The sequence below is a fragment of the Pan troglodytes genome, chromosome 6, assembly GCF_028858775.2.
Source record: "Pan troglodytes isolate AG18354 chromosome 6, NHGRI_mPanTro3-v2.0_pri, whole genome shotgun sequence".
Classification (NCBI taxonomy): Eukaryota; Metazoa; Chordata; class Mammalia; order Primates; family Hominidae; genus Pan; species Pan troglodytes.
Genome location: NC_072404.2, coordinates 71,024,769 through 71,048,037, shown reverse-complemented (window position 1 = coordinate 71,048,037; position 23,269 = coordinate 71,024,769). Strand labels below are relative to the sequence as shown.

Below are 23,269 nucleotides of genomic sequence, written 5' to 3'. Positions count from 1 at the left end.
AAGTATACATACTGTATAATGTGATTTATACAAAATCCAATAAGCAGACAAAACTGAGGTCCTGGCTTTCAGTAATACTGGAGTAGCTTGTTGAATTAACACAGATTATAATGATGACATCTGAATAATATATATTGTTATAGAAACACATCTATATAATACAAATATGACCTATGTGTGAGTAAGAACTGAATGAGGATTTCAGCTATGCCCACTATAGGGGAGATAGGTATTGATGTTTGAATCCAGCCCAATTAACATCTTTTATAAAACATAACACTGCTCTTCAAAGTTACACAACAGAATTGATCATCTTTATAATTCCTTACAGTTTTAGTACACAACTTTAAAATTCATGAGATGTGTGAAGAAACATGAAAATGGGATCCATACATAATTTAACTAGAAGATAGTAGAAGTGATCCTAAGATATTCAAGGTGTTGTAATTCAAGATGTTTAAAGGCAGCTATTATAAATCTGTTCTTGAGGGTAAAGGAAAATATTCTAACAATGAATGAAGAGATGTGGAACCTCAGCAAAGAAATGGAAATTATGAAACAATAGGAAGATAAGGAAATTTAAAAAATACTTTTGATCTTATTCAGAGATTAGAAACAGAAGATAGAGCAATAGAAATTGCCCATTCTGAATATAAGAGTGAAAAAGCTTAAAGAAACTGAAGAGTCTTAGAGACCTATGGAGTGATTGAGTTCTAAGTGGAGAGCGGACAGAAAAATTAAATGAGGTACAAAGTAAATCACCAACTAATAGCTGAAAACTTCCAAAAACTGATCAAAACTCCCCAATCTCTATACCAACATGTCAACACACCCCTCCAAAAAATACAAATAAAACCACACCAAAGCCAAATTGTGATTTAGGAGACTGGTGGGGCAGAGCTTTCTATTGATTTGCTGTAATTTCTAATTTTAACTACTTAGAAGAATAAAAAATAGGTTCTCCTTAGAGTTTCTTTTTTTTTTTTTTCTTGGAGAAAGTCTGACTTAGGCACAGATGAATGACAGTTATTAAAGGCAGATGATTTTCCAGGCTTCTTTTAAATTTCCAGTGTCTTACGTTGGAAATTATTTAAATTTGTTTCTTCCAAATCCTGCAGTAATACTAATGCTCTAGAAAGATGTCCCACGGAGATTCTGCTCTTGTGCGTCCCTCCTGCACGGAGCTGAGGCTGTGCATCTTCTAGTTTCTTTAGCGTGTAGTCGTGGGGTACTTCGAGTTAATCTGGAAAACTAAATGTTAAAATCGATTCAGGCCGGGCGTGGTAGCTCACGCCTGTAATCCCAGCACTTTGAGAGGCCGAGACGGGCAGATCACTTGAGGTCAGGAGTTCAAGACCAGACTGGCCAACATGGCGAAATCCCATCTGTACTAAAAATACAAAAATTAGCCAGGCATGGCGGTGGGTGTCTGTAATTTCAGCTACTGGGGAGGCTGAGGCAGAACAATTGCTTGAACCCAGGAGGTGGAGGTTGCAGTGAGCCCAGATCGAGTCACTGCACTCCAGCCTGGGCTACAGAGTGAGACTCCGTCTCAAAAAAAGAAAAAAGAAAAATGGATTCAAAGAATTATCACTGTTAAGTTCCACCAGCAAATTATTAAACCTAGTTCCAAAGGGATATTTAAAAAGGGAAATCAAAAGTGTTTCCAAGAAAGCCCTATTCACAGCAGAAACGCACACACTGTTCATGACCTCACCACACAAACTTCCCTCACTTGTTGAGAGGGACCAGGGGCCTCTCTGGTCCTGCACCTGTGTCAATTACGGCCGGGAGGTCCACACTAGGACCCCAAAGCCTGGGAACCAGCCTGGGTCGGGTGCAGAGAAGTGGTCGATGTGGCTCCCAAAGTGGCTTAGGGGCTCCCTTCCCTGTGGCTGTTTCCTGACTGGATGCAGCAGGGTCGGGCCTTTCGCTGTGACGTTTTCTACTCTTTATTAGAGTGGCAGGAGCGTCCCTGTGAGAGGCCTGACCCAGGTGTGCGCCATGCAGCCAGCCCGGGGTCCAAGGTGCACTCCTGGGGTGCAGAGGAGGATTTGTGACAGCCTAGAAGACAGAGGAAATGGTGGCTTTGAAAAGGCAAGTGCCAGGTTATCAGGGACCGCGTATATCCATTTCTGGCAGTGAACTGACGGTTTCAGACACTCAAGAGGGAGTTTCCTGGGTGGGATGCCAAGAAATTGGAGAACTATCAGACACCTGGCCATTAGCCCCGGTCCTACGCAGGGACTACACTGCGCATGTCCGAAGGGGCGTGTCAGGGGTGGGGCAAGGAGGAGGGGTGGTGCCCAGGGGGAGAGGCAGCGCAGAGGGAAGGAGCGGGGCGAGGAGAAGGGGCGGGGACGAAAGAAGGGAAGGGGCGAGTACCTTTCCAGGAAGAGGAGCGTTACTATGGCAACCATGACAGCTTTGTGAGCAGCTCCAGGTCCCCTGCTGCTCCATGAGAAATCAAACTTCTGGCAATGACGAAGCATGAAGCCGGCATCTCACAGAGATGTAGTGACATAATTACACGATAAGACCAGCCGCCCTGGTCCCGCTGTCACTTGGCAGGTAGGAGAGGTTTGGGAACAGCCAGGCTCCCCTTGGCATGGCAGAACTGCTCTGGACTCGGGGAGGTGTGGATTGGAGGGCGGAAGCTAAGCCTGGCATACTAGGACTTATCATCTTTGATTAGCTTCCCGTTTTTTAATTGCAGGGCGACCGGATTACAATTCCAGCCAGCATGAACACGGGACGGCGCGCAGTCCTGAAGGGCGAAGCAGGGCTGCGCCGGGCTTGCTGTACATGCTGGGAGCTGTAGTCTTTTCACCGCTCCCGCCCGTTGTTTCAAGCGCTTCGGGACTACAATCCCAGCATGCCCCGGGCTCGGGGGCGGGGCGCAGTTCTTGTGGGAGGAGCGGGGCGGTGCGCGCCTGGCCGGGCAGGCTGGAAACGGTAGCTCTTAACTGTTCCCCGCCCGTTGATGACGAGGCGGCTGGACTAGAATCCCAGCAGGAGACATGCGAGGAGGCGGGCAGCCCAAGAGGGTTGGGCAGGGCAGTGTGGACCTCGCCGCTTCCACAGCGATGCTGGCTACTGATCGCGGGCACCTCCTTGCCATGGGATGTGAGTCCGGAGAGGGACAGGAGGGGCAGGTCCAGGCTGGGCAGTGAGGAGGGCGTGACGCCGCGAAGTGCTCCTGGCCCTTGTCCAACTCGGACGGGTGTTGTCCTCACCCCACTTCCCGCTGCTAGGCTGGGTTCCCTCTTCCACCTGCACCCGGGGTCTTTCCTGGACATCACGCCTCCTCCAGCTCAGGGAGCCACCTGCTTTCCTAAGCTGCTGTGGGAACTGGCCTGAGGTCCAGGCGCTGTCCATTGTGCCGCTGCCCTCTTTTCTCTCCAGCCAGAGCGCAGTGCAGCCGCTATGGGGAGAAATCCGCCGCCTGGCCCGCCAGTGCACAAGTTCAGAGCTTTGCAGGGGGTAACATGGACTGTGGTTTCGTGAAAATGTCACCCTCACCAGCGCCTTTTTCTTGGATGTGGATGTTGAGGCGGCAGAGAGGTTCATTATTGGTTTACCCAGGAGATGCTAAGAGTAGAGGAGAAAATCTCACATCCCAGGCGTGTGTCTCTGGTGCGCCATTTTCCACCAACCCATTTGGTGGAAAGTCGCCTAAATAGCTACCTAAAGATGAAGATAGTTTAGGCATTTTACACGTGACATCATTGGCCTCATCTCAACTGAGGCCTGACTGGCCAGTGTCTCAAAGGCACAGATGGCAACCTGATCCTCAGGAACCGGTGGTGCTCCAGCTTTGTGGGAGCGACTTTCAAGGTATGGAGAACTTGGGGAGTCTTTGAAACTCCTCAGGCTTCACAACTTTGCTTTGAATGGAATGTTCATCACCCCCGGCACTCACGGAGGTACCTTTACTCTCTCGGGCTGATCTGTTTAATTTTTATGTCTAGACAATGGAAACTTCTGGGAGCACTTCTGGTTTCGTGTGGCTTCCTAATAATTGATGTCCCTTAATTCCATGTGTCCTCAGGGACAGTTCCTTTGATTCTGGAATGGCGCCAGCTTTTATGTTTAATCCGTAAAAAACAAGGTGTTAATCTACATAAAAGTAAGACCTTGTTCATATCACACATTCCAACAGGCTTCATTTCTGATTCCTGAATGTGGATTACTATTTTAAAAAAGCCTAAAAATTCTGGTCATGGATATTAGACACTGTTATTGTCCTTTGTGAAGAATTTACTCCTTCAGGATCAATTACACACGGGCTCATCAGTACCTTTGTAAATAAAGGAACAAGAACCATGTGGCATCTATGGATGTGGTGAGGTGAAGTATAGGGAGACCACAGCATAACAGCTCTTCCCTTGTTTTCAGTAGTCTGTGGGGTCAAGTACCTGCCTTCCTCCCCCATCCCTCACTATTTTCATTCTACTCCTGACTGTTCCCTCTTCAGGTGGGAGTTTCTAAATACACTTGTCTGCAAGTGTTGGTGGGGATGTTGTAACGTGAGGTCATCCATCATCCGTCACCTTAAAGATGAATGAAGAGGATTTTGTGATCTGTGTTCAAGAGGCACTGCTGTTGGGTGTGTGGCTGCAAAAACACGTGATCTCAGCTGTCCCCAGCAGCTGCCTCACAAGATTGGTCCTGATGCAGCCACAGCTGCTGTTCACAGAGCCAGGAGCTCCTTGCAGTTTGGTGTATTCTGCTGAGATTTGTGGCTCCGACCCTCCTCTGCTCACTCCATTCCTGGTAGTGTCTGCTCAGCTGCCTGGTTTGGTCCAGTGTTTCCTGGGAGCCTGTTGTGTGACTGCATTTCAGAGGGTCTTTAGGGATTCCACCCTCACTACACCAGTCACTCTACACTGGCCATGCACTTAGCTTCTTGGGACCCCGTGTGTGTCGTCTTCAGTGGACCTGTGAAGAGCTCTAGTTAGGGATAGATCTCATTCTCACGTGCCTCAGGCTGCTTCAAAAGCTGATCATCTTGTCTTTGGACATATGGACATTATTCCTTTTGTGTATTTTGAAGTCCGTTGCTGTTTTTTTCCTTTTTTTTTTTTTTAATAATGTGGACCCTTGCAGTAACAGTGACAGTCACTTTTCAATATCTTTGTGAATTTAACTCTGGCAACAATTTGATGAAGTTGACGTGGTTCTCCTTTTATAGGTGAGGAAACTGACACTTGGAGAGGTAGAGTAGCTTTATTTACTTCACACAAGCTTTTGATGAATTTCAAGTCTCAACCTAGAAGTCTTCCTCTAAGGTATGACTGTGGCATATTCTTTGTGTTTCTCTGCCAGTGTCCCAAAGGGGTCCACATCCCATCTGGACTCCGTTTTCTTCTTAATGTCAGGAAACTTGCAGAAAGAGGCCTTCGGTTGGGGAGAGCACTTGCTGGCACTTGGCCTTCCCTGTCCTCCACCTTCCCCTTGGCAGGGCTTAGGTGATTTGAGGGAGCTGGATCAGCAGTAGGTCCTGACCAGCACTCACCTGGAACGCTTGTTGTTATGTGAAGATAACACCCACTCACTTTTTGCAGTGTGATTTTTTTGTTCTAATTATTCCCTGGGATTTCTCTTCCAGGTTTGTGCTTGCACGAACCTGTAATTCAAATACTGATGAAAACAAAACTATTGCCCTCCTACCAAATGGTAACAATGCGTGTAATTTTCTTTTTCTAATTATAAAATAAATGCATGCTGTTTGAATAATGGCAGATCATAGAGATCTTTATGTAACAAAATTCTCCCATGTCTTCCTCTTCGTTCCAAACTCACTCCCTTCTTAGAAGGAATTATTATAGCTTGGTGTTGATTCTTCTGGATGTTTTCTATAAATTTATAAATACAAATAAAGTTGGCCAGGTGCGGTGGCTCATGTCTGTAATCCCAACACTTTGGGAGGCCAAGCAGGGAGGATCCCTTGAGCTCAGGAGGTCGAGGCTGCAGTGAGCTGTGATCATGCCATTGCACTCCCGTCTGGGCAACAGAGTGAGACCCTGCCTCCAAAAAGAAAAAAACAAAGAAGATAAATACATGTACAGTTTTTGAACACAAATTGTATCATACTATATTTTTTTATTTTGCTATTTCATAAGCAATATATCATTTACATTATTCCATATCAATGCATGAGATTCCAACTCTCTATTTTTAATGTCTTAAATGTATTCCAAAGAATGGATATACAAGATTTATTTCACTGTTTGTTCTTTGATAGAAACTTAGATTATTTCTAATTCCATCATTATTATAAAATGCAGCAATAAGATTCTTGTACATAATTTACTGCACTGACAACTAACCGTTCAGTTTATCTTGCCTTCTTTTACTCAGAGAATATGTCATGAGTTTAATATTTATTTTATGATTTGATTCATAGGGTAATTAATATTATGACTGGATAAGACAATTGTGAAGAAACTGCATTTCGAGGTTGTCTATCTCTGTATTCTGATGGAAAAGCGTGGAATTTAGAAGCATTGCTCGCTCCTTCAGTTTCTAACAAGTCAGTATTCTCATAGCAATTTAAATTTAAATGTTTGAATTGTTTCTCCTTCCCTGATTCAGGATAAGTATGTTGTTTTTCTGTTTGTGAAACTTCTGACTCCAGGGATTTTCAGTTGGGCTTTAGAGAGGGTAACTCCCATATTGCTGTTGCTTCTATTTCTCTTCAGCATCTGGCAGCATGTGATAAAGATCATAGAATTAGACCAGGTCTGTAGTTCTCCTTGAAGAGGTCCTTCACATCCCTTGTAAGTTGGATTCCTAGGTATTTTATTCTCTTTGAAGCAATTGTGAATGGGAGTTCACTCATGATTTGGCTCTCTGTTTGTCTGTTGTTGGTGTATAAGAATGCTTGTGATTTCTGTACATTGATTTTGTATCCTGAGACTTTGCTGAAGTTGCTTATCAGCTTAAGGAGATTTTGGGCTGAGACAATGGGGTTTTCTAGATATACAATCATGTCATCTGCAAACAGGGACAATTTGACTTCCTCTTTTCCTAATTGAATACCCTTTATTTCCTTCTCCTGCCTAATTGCCCTGGCCAGAACTTCTAACACTATGTTGAATAGGAGTGGTGAGAGAGGGCATCCCTGTCTTGTGCCAGTTTTCAAAGGGAATGCTTCCAGTTTTTGCCCATTCAGTATGATTTGGCTGTGGGTTTGTCGTAGATAGCTCTTATTATTTTGAGATACGTCCCATCAATACCTAATTTATTGAGAGTTTTTTAGCATGAAGGGTTGTTGAATTTTGTCAAAGGCCTTTTCTGCATCTATTGAGATAATCATGTGGTTTTTGTCTTTGGTTCTGTTTATATGCTGGATTACATTTATTGATTTGCGTATATTGAACCAGCCTTGCATCCCGGGGATGAAGCCCACTTGATCATGGTGGATAAGCTTTTTGATGTGCTGCTGGATTCGGTTTGCCAGTATTTTATTGAGGATTTTTGCATCAATGTTCATCAAGGATATTGGTCTAAAATTCTCTTTTTTGGTTGTGTCTCTGCCTGGCTTTGGTATCAGGATGATGCTGGCCTCATAAAATGAGTTAGGGAGGATTCCCTCTTTTTCTATTGATTGGAATAGTTTCAGAAGGAATGGTACCAGTTCCTGCTTGTACCTCTGGTAGAATTCAGCTGTGAATCCATCTGGTCCTGGACTCTTTTTTGTTGGTAAGCTATTGATTATTGCGACAATTTCAGATCCTGTTATTGGTCTATTCAGAGATTCAACTTCTTCCTGGTTTAGTCTTGGGAGAGTGTATGTGTCGAGGAATTTATCCATTTCTTCTAGATTTTCTAGTTTATTTGCATAGAGGTGTTTGTAGTATTCTCTGATGGTAGTTTGTATTTCTGTGGGATCGGTGCTGATATCCTCTTTATCATTTTTTGTTGCATCTATTTGATTCCTCTCTCTTTTTTTCTTTATTAGTCTTGCTAGTGGTCTATCAATTTTGTTGATCCTTTCAAAAAACCAGCTCCTGGATTCATTAATTTTTTGAAGGGTTTTTTGTGTCTCTATTTCCTTCAGTTCTGCTCTGATTTTAGTTATTTCTTGCCTTCTGCTAGCTTTTGAATGTGTTTGCTCTTGCTTTTCTAGTTCTTTTAATTGTGATGTTAGGTTGTCAATTTTGGATCTTTCCTGCTTTCTCTTGTGGGCATTTAGTGCTATTAATTTCCCTCTACACACTGCTTTGAATGTGTCCCAGAGATTCTGGTATGTTGTGTCTTTGTTCTCCTTGGTTTCAAAGAACATCTTTATTTCTGCCTTCATTTCGTTGTGTATCCAGTAGTCATTCAGGAGCAGGTTGTTCAGTTTCCATGTAGTTGAGCGGTTTTGAGTGAGATTCTTAATCCTGAGTTCTAGTTTGATTGCACTGTGGTCTGAGAGATAGTTTGTTATAATTTCTGTTCTTTTACATTTGCTGAGGAGAGCTTTACTTCCAAGTATGTGGTCAGTTTTGGAATAGGTGTGGTGTGGTGCTGAAAAAAATGTATATTCTGTTGATTTGGGGTGGAGAGTTCTGTAGATGTCTATTAGGTCTGCTTGGTGCAGAGCTGAGTTCAATTCCTGGGTATCCTTGTTGACTTTCTGTCTCGTTGATCTGTCTAATGTTGACAGTGGGGTGTTAAAGTCTCCCATTATTAATGTGTGGGAGTCTAAGTCTCTTTGTAGGTCACTCAGGACTTGCTTTATGAATCTGGGTTCTCCTGTATTGGGTGCATATATATTTAGGATAGTTAGCTCTTCTTGTTGAATTGATCCCTTTACCATTATGTAATGGCCTTCTTTGTCTCTTTTGATCTTTGTTGGTTTAAAGTCTGTTTTATCAGAGACTAGGATTGCAACCCCTGCCTTTTTTCGTTTTCCATTTGCTTGGTAGATCTTCCTCCATCCTTTTATTTCGAGCCTATGTGTGTCTCTGCACATGAGATGGGTTTCCTGAATACAGCACACTGATGGGTCTTGAATCTTTATCCAATTTGCCAGTCTGTGTCTTTTAATTGGAGCATTTAGTCCATTTACATTTAAAGTTAATATTTTTATGTGTGAATTTGATCCTGTCATTATGATGTTAGCTGGTTATTTTGCTCGTTAGTTGATGCAGTTTCTTCTTAGTCTTGATGGTCTTTACATTTTGGCATGATTTTGCAGCGGCTGGCACCGGTTGTTCCTTTCCATGTTTAGCACTTCCTTCAGGAGCTCTTTTAGGGCAGGCCTGGTGGTGACAAAATCTCTCAGCATTTGCTTGTCTGTAAAGTATTTTATTTCTCCTTCACTTATGAAGCTTAGTTTGGCTGGATATGAAATTCTGGGTTGAAAATTCTTTTCTTTAAGAATGTTGAATATTGGCCCCCACTCTCTTCTGGCTTGTAGGGTTTCTGCTGAGAGATCTGCTGTTAGTCTGATGGGCTTCCCTTTGTGGGTAACCCGACCTTTCTCTCTGGCTGCCCTTAACATTTTTTCCTTCATTTCAACTTTGGTGAATCTGACAATTATGTGTCTTGGAGTTGCTCTTCTCGAGGAGTATCTTTGTGGCATTCTCTGTATTTCCTGAATCTGAATGTTGGCCTGCCTTGCTAGATTGGGGAAGTTCTCCTGGATAATATCCTGCAGCGCGTTTTCCAACTTGGTTCCATTCTCCCCGTCACTTTCAGGTACACCAATCAGACGTAGATTTGGTCTTTTCACATAGTCCCATATTTCTTGGAGGCTTTGTTCATTTCTTTTTATTCTTTTTTCTCTAAACTTCCCATCTCGCTTCATTTCATTCATTTCATCTTCCATCGCTGATACCCTTTCTTCCAGTTGATCGCATCGGCTTCTGAGGCTTCTGCATTCTTCACGTAGTTCTTGAGCGTTGGTTTTCAGCTCCATCAGCTCCTTTAAGCACTTCTCTGTATTGGTTATTCTAGTTATACATTCTTCTAAATTTTTTTCAAAGTGTTCAACTTCTTTGCCTTTGGTTTGAATGTCCTCCCATAGCTCAGTGTAATTTGATCATCTGAAGCCTTCTTCTCTCAGCTTGTCAAAGTCATTCTCCGTCCAGCTTTGTTCCATTGCTGGTGAGGAACTGCGTTCCTTTGGAGGAGGAGAGGCGCTCTGCTTTTTAGCATTTCCAGTTTTTCTGTTCTGTTTTTTCCCCATCTTTGTGGTTTTATCTACTTTTGGTCTTTGATGATGGTGATGTACAGATGGGTTTTTGGTGTGGATGTCCTTTCTGTTTGTTAGTTTTCCTTCTAACAGACAGAACCCTCAGCTGCAGGTCTGTTGGAGTACCCGGCCGCGTGAGGTGTCAGTCTGCCCCTGCTTGGGGGTGTCTCCCAGTTAGGCTACTCGTGGGCCAGGGGTCAGGGGTCAGGGACCCACTTGAGGAGGCAGTCTGCCCGTTCTCAGATCTCCAGCTGCGTGCTGGGAGAACCACTGCTCTCTTCAAAGCTCAGATGGAAATGCAGAAATCACCCGTCTTCTGCGTTGCTCACGCTGGGAGCTGTAGACTGGAACTCTTCCTATTCGGCCATCTTGGCTCCTCCCTTTTTTTCTTTTTTAAGACAGATTCTCACTCTGGCACCAAGGCTGGAAGTGCAGTGGCTCAATTTCGGCTAACTGCAGCCTCCGCCTTCCAGCTTCAAGTGATTCTCCTGCCTCAGCCTCCCAGGTAGCTGGTACTACAGGCATGCATCACCACACCCAGCTAATTTTTGTATTTTTTTTTTTTGGCAGAGTTCGGATTTCACCTTGTTGGCCATGCTGGTTTCAAACTCCTGACCTCAAGTAATCCTCCTGCCTCATGCTCCAAAGTGCTGGGATTATAGGCATGAGCCACCATGCCCAGCCAAAAGTCTCCTCCTTGAGTCTAAATTGCTTCAAATGCATAGAAGCTCCCATAAAGTTGAAATATAACATATAGGAAAGTAAGTCATAGGGGCTACGTAGGAATTAATGTTTCACTAAATGCAGACATTTATGTACAGACAGGTGATGTTATAGATAATAAAGCTAGGACAGATGATGACCTAAGTCTATTTTGCTGAGCAAAGGGTACCACAGGGCAAAGGACATCAATTAAGATAACCATTTATCTCAATATTTAACTGTGATGTGACTGTTTAAGTTTCATTCCAACAGACACTACCCAGAATACTGAATAACAGAACTGCTAAGAAAGGGAATATGTTACCATTAACATCTTACCGTTAAAGTAGAATTTCTGCTTATTGGCAAATACATTGGTTGCTGGGATATTGAGCTTTGAAGCAACATGCTCTACAATACTCCTAAAGCCACCAGGTGTTAGGAAAACCAGAACATTTAGCTCCTGTAGGAGACTTACCAGCTCCCTGAAAAAATAAAATACAAAATATTAAACATTGAGTAATACAAAAGGAAAAAAAAAAAGAAACACGAAGAGGAAATTAGGATATATTTTCTTCTCCTGAATGCATTTGCCTGAGGTATATTTGACAAGGTATATTGCCTGGGCAGTTAATGTTTTATATATGTTTTTCTTTTTCTTTCTTTCTTTTCTTTTCTTTCTTTTTCTTTTTTTAGATAAAGTCTCCCTCTGTCACCCAGGCTGAAGTGCAATGGCGCAATCTTGGCTCACTGCAACCTCCGCCTCCCAGGTTCAAGTGATTCTTCTGCCTCAGCCTCCTGAGTAGCTTGGATTACAGGCATGCACCACAATGCCCGGCTAATTTTTGTTTTTTGTTTTAGAGATGGAGTCTCGCTGTGTCACCCAGGCTGGAGTGCAGTGGTGTGATCTTTGCTGACCGCAACCTCTGCCTCCCAGGTTCCAATGATTCTTCTCCCTTAGCCTTCCAGGTAGCTCAGACTACAGGTGCCCGCCACCATGCCTGGCTACTGTTTTTGTATTTTTAGTAGAGACGGGGTTTCACCGTGTTGGCCAGGCTGGTCTCAAACTCCTGACCTCAGGTGATCCACCCGCCTTGGCCTCCCAAAGTGCTGTGATTACAGGCATGAACCACTGTGCCTGGCCTGATTTTTGTATTTTGCATAGAGGCAGTGTTTCACCATGTTGGTCAGGCTAGTCTCAAACTCCTGACCTCGTGATCCACCCACCTCGACCTCCCAGAGTGCTAGGATTACAGGCATGAGCCACCACGCCCGGCCTTATATGTGTTTTTCTAAATGCACTTAGAAATCAATGGGTAGGGTTGGCTCCTTTAGGAAACCATTCCAGAACCCCACTCTGCCCATGGACCCAGAAAAACATAAGATGAGGACAAACAAGGAAAGTTTAGGTTTTCGCTGGAGAAAGAGGAAAGGCAGAAACAGACAAGACCAGAAAACCGGCCAGACAAGATGATGTGTAAGTGCCAAAAGAACCATAAGGCCATGCCTTTAATTCCAGCACTTTGGGAGGCCAAGGTAGAAAATCACTTGGGGCCAGTAGCTTGAGAATAGCCTGGGCAACATAGGAAGACCTCATCTCTGCAAAAAAGTTTTTAAACGCTGGGTATAGTGACTCAAACCTATAATTCCAACACTTTGGGAGGCAGAGGTGGGAAAATTGATCACTTGAGCCCGCAAGTTCAAGACCAGCCTGGGCAACATAGTGAGACCCTGTGTCTATAAATTTTTTTTTTTAAATTAGGCATGGTGGCCTACATCTGTAGTCCTAGCTACTTAGGAAGCTGAGACAGGAGGATCCCTTGAGCCCAGAAAGTTGATGCTGCAGTGAGCTGTGTTCACGCCTCTGCACTCCAGCCTGGGTGACAAAGCGAGATCCTGTCTCTCAAAAAATGTTTTTAATTAGCTGGGCATGGTGGCATGCACCTGTAGTCCCCGCTACAAAGGAGGATAAGGTAGGAGGGTCACTTGACCCCAGGAGTTTGAGGCTGCAGTGAGCCATGATTATACCACTGTACTCCAACCTGGGCAACAGAATGAGACTCTGATGCTAAAAAAAAATTAATAAGCCAGGTGCAGTGGCTCACACCTGCAATCTCAGCACTTTGGGAGGCCGAGGCAGGCGGATCACTTAAGGTCAAGAGTTCGAGACCAACCTGGCCAACATGGCAAAACCCATCTCTACTAAAAATACAAAAATTAGCTGTGTGTGGTGGTGGGCACCTGTAATCCCAGCTACTCCAGAGGCTGAGGCAGGAGAATCATGCAAACCTGGGAGGCAGAAGTTGTAGTGAGCTGAGATCGCACCACTGCACTCCAGCCTGAGACTTCATCTCAATAAAATAAATAAAATTTTGCCAGGCACAGTGGCTCATGCCTGTGATCCCAGCACTTTAGGAGGCCAAGGCGGGCAGATCACATGAGGTCAGGAGTTCAAGACCAGCCTGACCCACATGGTGAAACCCTGTCTCTACTAAAAATACAAAAACTAGCCTGGCATGGTGGTGGGCGCCTGAAATCCCGACTACTTGGGAGGCTGAATCAGGAGAATCACTTGAACCCAGGAGGTGGAAGCTGCAGTGAGCCAAGATCGCACAATTTCACTCCAGTCTGGGTGAGACTCTGCCTCAAAAAATAAATAAATAAACAAACAAATAAATAAATATTTTTAAAATAATAAAATTAAAGAATAAAAATGAAAATAAATAAACCACCCAGAGGGCGCTCTAAAGGAATAGTTAGATGCTCTCACGAGGATGCGCCCCCCAACACTGGTGCTGAAATACACCTGGAGCCGGGGCTTCTCTTACCTTATGCCGGGCATCAGGTGTAGGGGGTGCTCTGCCATGAGTCTCTGCACCTCCTCCCTGAAGGGCTGGATTAGGGCTAAGTGCTCCATGCGAGCAGCTTTGAAAGGCACTGCCCCGGCTATGGCTCACCATGTCCTGGGAGGGAGACCCCACAGTCAGGCCAGCCAGGTCCGATGTCCTCAAGGTTAACATGCCTTAGTGCCCTGGCTCTGCACAGCATCCACCAAAAGGAAGATGCTACCAAGAGCCCCACTGTGCAACAGACAGGCTTTGCTGCTATGAGAGCAAGGCCTTGGAATAAACTTTTGAAGGTTTGCTTGAAAGTAACATTAACAGGCCGGGTGCAGTGACTCATGCCCATAATCCCAAAACTTTGGGAAGCTGAGGTGAGCAGATCACCTGAAGCCAAGAGTTCAGGACCACCATGGCCAACATGGTGAAATCCCATCTCTACTAAAAAGAAAAGGCAAAAATTAGCCAGGTGTGGCGATGGGCACTTGTAATCCCAGCTACTTCAGAGGCTGAGGCAGGAAAATTGCTGGAACCTGGGAAGCGGAGGTTGCAGTGAACCGAGATTGCGCCACTGCACCCCAGCCTGGATGACAGAGTGAGACTCCATCTCAAAAAAAAAAAAGTCACACAGCCTATCTACAGGTAGTTTTCTTGAAAGCCATGAGCTGTCATAAATCAAGAAAAAGACCTAAGGCTAAATGTTCTTCCATGAAAGGCAGTTGAAAATGAAATAGTGGCTGGGTGCGGTGACTCATGCCTGTAATCCCAGCACTTTAGGAGGCCAAGGTGGGCAGATCACGAGGTCAGGAGATCCAGACCGTCCTGGCCAATATGTTGAAACCCCATCTCTACTGAAAATACAAAAATTAGCTTGGTGTGTTGGTGCATGCCTGTAGTCCCAGCTACTCGGGAGGCAGAGGCAGGAGAATCACATGAAGCAGAGAGGGGGAGGTTGCAGTGAGCCGAGATGGCGCCATTGCACTCATGCCTGGGTGACAGAGTGAGACTCCCTCTCAAACAAACAAACAAACAAACAAACAAAAAACACAGTAGGCCAGGCAAAGAGCACAGTAGGCTGGGCGTGGTGGCTCACGCCTGTAATCCCAGCACTTTGGGAGGCAGAGGCACGCAGATCACTGGAGCCCAGGAGTTCAAGAGCAGCCTTGCCAACATGGCAAAACCCCATCTCTACCAAAAATACAAAAATTATCCAGGGTTGGTGGTGTGTGCCTGTAGTCCCAGTCACTTGGGAGACTGAGGTAGGAGGATCGCCTGAGCCCAGAAGGTCAAGGCTGCAGTGAGCTGAGACCATGCCATTGCACTCCAGCCTAGGTGACAGAGTGAAACTCAGTCTCAAAAAATTTTTTAAAAAATTACTCCATTTAGCACGGGAGCAGTTGCTCATGAATCCCAGCACTTTGGGAGACTGAGGCAGGTGGATTATTTAAGGCCAGGAGTTAGAGACCAGCCTGGGCAACATGGTGAAACTGCTGTACCAAATAAATAAATAAATAAATAAATAAATAAATAAGCCAGGCACAACTGTGATCCCAGCTACTCAGGAGGCTGATCCAAGCTACTCAGGAGGCTAAAGCATGAGAATCGCTTGAACCCAGGAGGCAGAGGTTGCAGTGAGCTGAGATTTGCATCACTGCACTCCAGCCTGGGTGATAGAGTGAGACTCTCTCTCTAAACAAACAAAAACAAAAAATATTAATTTAATCAATCCACAATGACATCTTGAAATTGAGAATGCTTCCTTACTGTTCACTCAGCAGTTATTTATTTTTATTTATTTATTTATTTATTTTGAGATGGAGTCTTGCTCTGTCACCCAAGCTGGAGTGCAGTGGTGCCATCTCGGCTCACTGCAATCTCTGCCTCCCAGGTTCAAGCAATTCTCCTGCCACAGTCTCCTGAGTAGCTGGAATTACAGGTGCATGCCACTGCACCCGACTAATTTTTGTATTTTTAGTAGAGATGGGGTTTCACCATGTTGGCCAGGCTGGCCTTGAACTCCTGACCTCAAGCTTCCCACCTGCCTCAGCCTCCCAAAGTGCTGGGATTACAGGTGTGGGACGCCGTGGCCAGCCAAGCAGTTCTTTTCAATACAAAGACTATATAACTATGTTACCAAAGGTTAAAGTTTTGGTAGTGGGTTGACGAGGAATTTTTATCATGCCAGCCCTTTTGTGGGCTAGCATATTTTGTACCGGCACTCTCAGCACGTAGACATTTAATATCATGGCCTTATGCAAAACTCTGGCTTCACTCTGTATTTTCAGACTGACCTAACTGATGGAATTTAGCAGCAATGTTTCTAGACACCTGCACTGACTAAACGATTCCAGTCATCATCTCTTTGGTTTCTCCTAGATGATAGGAATGATAGTGAGTGGTGAATCCTTTTACAGAAACCAGACTTTTACCTGACTTTTTCTAAACTGGGTCATCGGCTCCCAAGTGGACGGCCACAGTGGTATCATGCCACAGTGATAAAGGAGTCAAGGCCTGGTTCCAAGGCCAGCTTGACACCTGTATGGCCTGTCTGAACTCTCGGGATTATTGGGAGGAACAAAGATTTGGAAATGGCCATTCTGCCCCCTCCTGGAGTCTTGCTTTCCGCGTCTCTACCGAGACTGATGGAGAGTGCCTGCAGTCCCAGAATTTTGGGAGGTGGAGGTGGGAGGATCGTTTCAGCCCAGGAGTTGGAAAACAGCCTGTGCAACATAGCAAAACCCAGTCTTACAAATAACAAATTTTTAAAAATTAGTCGGGCGTGATGGCGCGTGCCTGTAGTGCCAGCTATTCGGGAGGCTGAGGCAGAAGGATCGTTTGAGCCCAGAAGTTGGGGCTGCAGTGAGCCGAGATCGCGCCACTGCACTCCAGCCTGGGTGACAGAGTGAGACCCTGTCTCTAAAACAAATGGAGGCCAACCCTGCAGAACCGCCTCTGCAGCCCGGGCTTTGTGGCTTCTCTCCGACCCCCTCCCAGTCGCAGACGCGCCCACTTTCAGCCCAGCATGCCGAAAGTGGCCGAGTCCCGTCTGCCCCTGCGGGCCGCTCGCCGTCGCCATGGAAACGAAAGCGGCCAAGGAGGGCTCCGCCCTGACGCGCCGGCTCCGGTGGGCTCCGGCGGCTGCGCCGCGGCGGACAAAGATGCTGAAGGCCAAGATCCTCTTCGTGGGGCTTTGCGAGGTGAGGCCTTGCAGTGAGCCAAGATATCACACCATTGCACTCCAGCCTGGGCAACAATTGTGAAACTCTGTCTTAAAAAAAAAAACAAAAACAAATAAAAAACAAACAAAAACAACAACAACAAAACAGGCTGGGTGCGGTGGCTCAAGCCTGTAATCCCAGCACTTTGGGAGTCCGAGGCAGGTGGATCACGAGATCAGGAGATCAAGACAATCCTGGCTAACACGGTGAAACCCCGTCTCTACTAAAAATACAACAACAACAAGAAAATTAGCTGGGCGTGGTGGTGGGCGCCTGTAGTCCCAGCTACTGAGGAGGCTGAGACAGGAGAATGGCATGAACCCGGGAGGCGGAGGTTGCAGTGAGCCGATATCGAGCCACTGCACTCCAGCCTGGTTGACAGAGGGAGACTCCATCTCAAAAACAAACAAACAAACAAAAAACCTGTAGAAATCTTAGGCTAGGGACAGTGGCTAATGGCTGCCAGCACTTTGGGAGGCTGAGGTGGGATTGCTTGAGCTAAGGCATTCAAGACCAGCCTGGGCAACACTGGGAAACCCTATCTCTACAATACAAAAATTAGCTGGGCGTGGTGGTGCACACCTGTAGTCCCAGCTACTCAGGAGGCTGAGGAGGGAGGATCACTTGAGCCCTACAGATTGAGGCTGCGGTGAGCTATGATAGCATTGCTGCCCTCCAGCCTGGGCAGCAGAGTGAGACCCTGTCTCAAAAAAAAAAAAAAAAAAAGCAGTGTGTGTTACTTATATAATTGAGATGGACAAACAGCTCCGTGTGAGATGATGAGACAGCTAGCCGCGAGTCCCCAGGCTGACTTTGATCCTCTGTGTGACCGAAAAGAACTCCTTGGCCGGGTGCAGGGGCTCAAGCCTATAATCCCAGCACTTTGGGAGGCTGAGACAGGCAGATCACCTGAGGTCAGGAGTCTGAGACTAGCCTGACCAACATGGTGAAACTCCATCTCTACTAAATACACATAATTAGCCAGGTGTGGTGGTGCATGCCTGTAATCCCAACTACTCAGGAGGCTGAGAAGAATCGCTTGAACCTGGGAGGCGGAGGTTGCGGTGAGCTGAGATCGCGCGTTGCACTCCAGCCTGGACAAACAAGAGCGAGACTCCACCTCAAAAAAAAAAAAAAAAAGTTTAGAATGAGATGACTGGTCATGGCGTTCTAGTTGTTGTCGCTGCACATAACCATTTTGTATTCCATGCTGAACAGACCAGTGTGTGCCATGCCTGTGCTAGCATGCGGTTAAGATAAGGCTACTTTCTTTAGATGAGAGATGTCACAAGAACACAGGAAAGTCACAGAAGCTAGAATAGCTTAGTCACAGGGAACTCAGTAGCTCAGCATGGCTCGAGTGAGTAGAGCCAGTGTGTATGTGAGTGAGATTATGTGGTCCAGGTACAGCAGCCCATGCCAGTAATCCCAGCACTTTGGGAGTCTGAGGCAGAAGGGTTGCTTCAGCCTAGGACTTTGAGACCAGGCTGGGCAACATAGTGAGACCCTGAGTCTACAAAAAAAAAAAAAAAGAAAAAAAATTTAATTATCCGGGCATGGTGGCACCCACCTGTTATCCCAGCCACTCTGGAGGCTCATGTGGGACAATTGCTTGAGCCCAGGATGTAGAGGCTGTAGGGGACCCATGTTCTTTCCACTGCTGTCTAGCCTGGGCAATAGAGTGAGAGAGAGGGAGGGAGGGAGGGAAATAGAGTGAGAGGAAGGAAGGAAGGAAGGGAAGGAGGGAGAGAGGGAGGGAGGGGCAATAAAGTGAGAGGAAGGAAGGAAGAAAGGGAGGGAGGGGCAACAGAGTGAGAGGAAGGAAAGAGGGAAGGAAGGAAGGAAAGAAAGAAAGAAGGGAGGTAGGGAGGTAGGGGTTTTGTGGCTCACACCTGTAATCCCAGCACTTTGGGAGGCCGAGGCGGGTGGATCATCTGAGGTCAGCAGTTCAAGACCAGCCTGACCAAAATGGTGAAACCCCGTCTCTACTAAAAATACAAAAAAAAAATTAGCTGGGCATGGTGTCACATGCTTGTAATCCTAGCTACTCACTAGGCTGAGGCAGGAAAATCACTTGAACCTGGGAGGTGGAGGTTACAGTGAATGGAGATCACGCCACTGCACTTCACCCTGGGGGACAGAGTGAGACTGTCTCAAAAAAAAGAAAAGACTGTTAATATATGAGAGTGAATATGTGCTTGTGTGTTTGAGTTGGAGTGAGTGCCTGTGGGGTCTGTGAGGGGAGTGACTGTATGTGTACAGATGAGTGTGAGGGGAGTGGTGGGAGAAGACGAGGGGTCCTTTCAGGCCAGGTCAAAGAGTTTGGCTTCATCTTACAGGCATTACTGTGCCACTGACAGATTTTCACTGCAGATTAATGTGCCCAGAGCTACATTTTAGAAAAACCTTTCTGACAGCAACATGGGGGCTGGACTGGGAGGAGAAGAAGACAAAGGGGATTAGGGGAGAGACTGCTGCATTCTTGGTGAGGCCATGGGAGGAGAAAGGAACCTATAGTCCTTTGGCAACAGCAGCCACATTCCCCTTCCCCCAGACCCTGGCAACCTCGACTCTGTTTTTGGATTTGACTCCTCTAGGGACTTCCTATAAGTGGAAGCATGCAGTATTTGTCCTTTTGTGGCTGGCTTATTTTACTTAGCATAATGTCCTCAAGTTCATCCATGTTATAGCATGGGTCAGAATTTCCTTCCTTCTTCTTCTTCTTCTTCTTTTCTTTCTTTTTTTTGAGATAGAGTTCCACTCTTTTTGCCCAGACTGGAGTGCAATGACACAATCTCAGCTCACTGCAACCTCTGCCTCCAGTGTTCAAGTGATTCTCCTGCCTCAGCCCCCTGAGTAGCTGGGATTACAGGTGCCTGCCACCACACCCAGCTGATTTTTGTATTTTTAGTAGAGATGGGGTTTTACCATGTTGACCAGGCTGGTCTTGAACTCCTGACCTCAGGTGATCCACCCACCTCAGCCTCCAAAAATGCTAGGATTACAGGCATGAGCCACCGTGCCTGGCCACATCTTCCCTTTAGGTCTTGCTTTACTCTTCTGCAAAATGGAGTCAAGAGCGTTCCAAATTCCATTTCCTACTTGGAATGAGACCTGAGGCTTTTTAGTAAGCTCACCTTGAAACTTGGGATGCCCAGATGGAGGGCCCAGGTACCAGTGACATGGCTGTAGAGAGCTCCCCTCCCACTGTCACCACCTCTGTAGCTGCCCAGCTCTGCCCACTCCTTCCTGGGTCATTAGTAAAAGTATTGTTTTAGCAAGAACTAAATTGGCAGAAAGAAACGTCTGGGCCAAGGAGACATTTAGAGATTGGATCACCTTTAGTGCCTCTTCTGATTATCATTGAATCATGCTTGATGTTTTCCAGCACTTGACCAGTGAGTCCCGTATATTTTAGAAGGCACACATTCACTTACTCAAGATACTTGTAGGAAGCTGCTGCGTGCTAAGCATTCTGTTGGGTACTGTGGGCAGTATAGAAACAAATGAGCTGTGTGGGCCACCCTCTGGTAGTCTGCTTCACACTTGAATAATATCAGGGGAATCATATTATTTTGAAAGTGCCTGTTTTTTTCCCCTTGACTTAGGAATGGCTTTCAATATTTTGAATTGCTCCTGCATATTTAAATGGCCTTACAGGAAAACAAAGCTCTGGACACAAAAGGTCAACACCATCCATGGCTGGATGCCACCTTCCATACCAAGCAATGTGGTATAGTCTGTGTCACCTGGCTTGGGTATGGATGCACTGACTACCATGTTTATTTTCCTAACTGGATGCAATTTCCTAGACACACTTTCCTACAGGGATGTAGTCCAAATTCTAGATTGGGAGCTAGAAAATCACCATCTCAGTAGTCAGTCTCCATCTGTCCCTGGTCCTCATTTCCACTTTCACCACCTGCTATATCATGTGGTAACATTGAAGTGTGGAGGTGATAGCAGCTCGCACAGGACAGGGGACCAGGGGACGGATTGCATCTGGCAGGGGGACAGAGAGAAGGAGGCATTGAGAATGACTCTGTGATTTCCAGCCTGCAGCCCTGTTTGGTTGGTCCTATTCAGTGGGTTCAGAAGTACCAAGGGGACCAAGTTTGGGGTAAAGAGTAGGGCCCCACTTTGTTCAATGATGACTGTGGCCTTGTGCAACATTGGAGTCTTGAGAAAGATCATGGATTCAGTTCTAGGCAAATTATTTTTGAGGCGTCTTTGTGGCATCCAAATGATATCAGAAAGGAGGCAGATGGAGCACCCAGGAGAGCGCAGGGCTGGAGACATGTGGATGGTGGTAGAAGCAGTGGGTCAGGGTGAGCTTGCAAAGGAAGAAAGTTGAGAATGGGAAGAGAACCCAGACCTGAGCCCAGAGGAGCGCCAGCTTTCAAGTGCTGGAGAACAGGCCTCCCACAAAGAACTGGCCTGTGTGGTCAGGAAAACAAGGAGCAGGAGGATGCACAGAAGCAGATGAAGAGAATGTCCTGAGCAGCGGAGGGAAGCAAGTGTCCAATGCTGTCAAGAAGGCAAGATGAAGAGAGAAAATGTCTACAGGATTTAGAGACACAGGTCACTAGTGGCCTGAGTAAGAGCTGTGTCTGCAGTGTGATGGAGGAGGCAAGGTTGGGTGGACCATGGAGCAAGTAAGGAGATGGGGAGAGAAAGCTGGGGCAAGTCCTTCAGGAGGTCTGGCTTCCACAGTCTATTCCCAGTCCTTCCCTGTCTTGGCAGACACTGCGGAACTTTAGGGAAATCTCTTCACTCCTCTGCATCCCAGTTTTTCACCAAAGAATGGTGGGGAGGGGGCTGCACACTATCCCAAGCACACTGATGATCAATTGCAAACCCAAAGCAGCATACACAATCTGAAAACGAAAACTGGGCATGCAGAGGAACAGCAGATCAAAAAAGGGCTGGTGGGGCTGTTTCTCCAGGGCTTCCCTGTCTCTGAGTTGAGAGGAGGCACAGGGCACTTCAGCCTGGGGGATGGAAGGCACTGGAGCATCTCCAGGGTCCGGGGAAGTGACCCTGCCTAAGGAAGACTCTGGAGGAAGCAGAGAGTCAGAGGTGGCAGGGGGACAGAGACAGGCCTGTCCCAAGAAGCCTCAGAGAGCAACCAGTGCAACAGGAGGGAACCTCGTCTCACTGAAGTGTTCATTTCAGAAACTGCAGAGAGGCAAGGGAAGCCAGGAAGGACTGCATGCCTGCACCCAGCAGGCCTGGGGCAAAGCAGGGCTGGGCTGGGAAGGGCTGAGGAAGGCACAGAGGAGGGGCACAGGAGTAATGACCAGAGCTGGCAGCCAGCCTCGGTTGGAGAGTGACCCCTGGGATCCCGGGTAGGAAAGAGCCGAGGGCACCTTTAATGGCCACAGGTGTTGGAGTAGAAAATTTTCCATGAAAAGGGGGCTGTTCCACATGATTAAAGTAACCACTTGGACCCTCTTGGCAAGCTCAGGCCCTGTTTTTTTCACACTTTGCAGCGTGTCCTTCAACTTTTTTCAGAGGCTGTTCAGAGGATAAACTGCAAAAGAAATTCCTTTTCTTTTCATGCACACTAGTAAGGAAGGAGTGGGAGAGAGTGGCCTCACAGGGCAGGCTGGGGAGGTGAGGCAGGAGGTAGGGTTTTGCTGAAGACGGTGAGGGAGGTTGGGGAAGGCCAGATGAGGTGGGGCTGGCCGGGGTGAGGTGGGAGTTGATTCAGAGACGTCACTGGGTAAGGGCTGCTCTGAAGGAAAATTGACCCCAGAACCATCCAAGCATGGGTGCCCTTGCACTGGGCACCCCCTGGCATCACATCCAGGCCTAGAGAGTCCTGGGGTGAGTTGAACAGAGCAATGTGTTGTGAGGAAGCTGGGGAATCTCCTCGGTAATAAGCAGGTAAATCTCTATCCCTTGGAGCGGTTTGGGGGCTGTGCCAGGAGACAGCCTGAGAGCGGGTGACACTCATTCCTTACTGTCTGGACAGCCGTGGGATGCCTCGCTCTTCTAGCTTCGCATATGCAGAATGGCACTGCTGTGAGGAGGCAAAAGAGCATGGCTGGAAAGCACGTGGCCTGTGGGCCACAGCAAATGATGATGACATTGATCATTACTGATAATGATGACATTGATAATGATGACATTGATAATCATTGATAATGATGATGACATTGACAATCATTGACAATGATAATGATATTAATAATCATTGACAATGACGATGACATTGATAATCGATAATGATGATGATGCTGCTGCTGCTGATGATGAGGTGATGATCCATCAGTCCTCGTTCAGCCCAAGCTTTCTAGGATTTCCAACCATTCTCA

General features: G+C 46.4%; 1 long non-coding RNA gene across 1 annotated transcript; it reads right to left on the bottom strand.

Moving 5' to 3' along the window:
- Positions 1–9: 9 nt before the first annotated feature.
- On the bottom strand, positions 10–2,988 carry LOC129144583 (uncharacterized). Its single transcript, XR_008549021.2, has 2 exons — positions 2,386–2,988; positions 10–1,251 (listed from the first exon to the last, which is right to left on the bottom strand). It is a non-coding gene; the product is annotated as an uncharacterized LOC129144583 (long non-coding RNA).
- Positions 2,989–23,269: the final 20,281 nt, after the last annotated feature.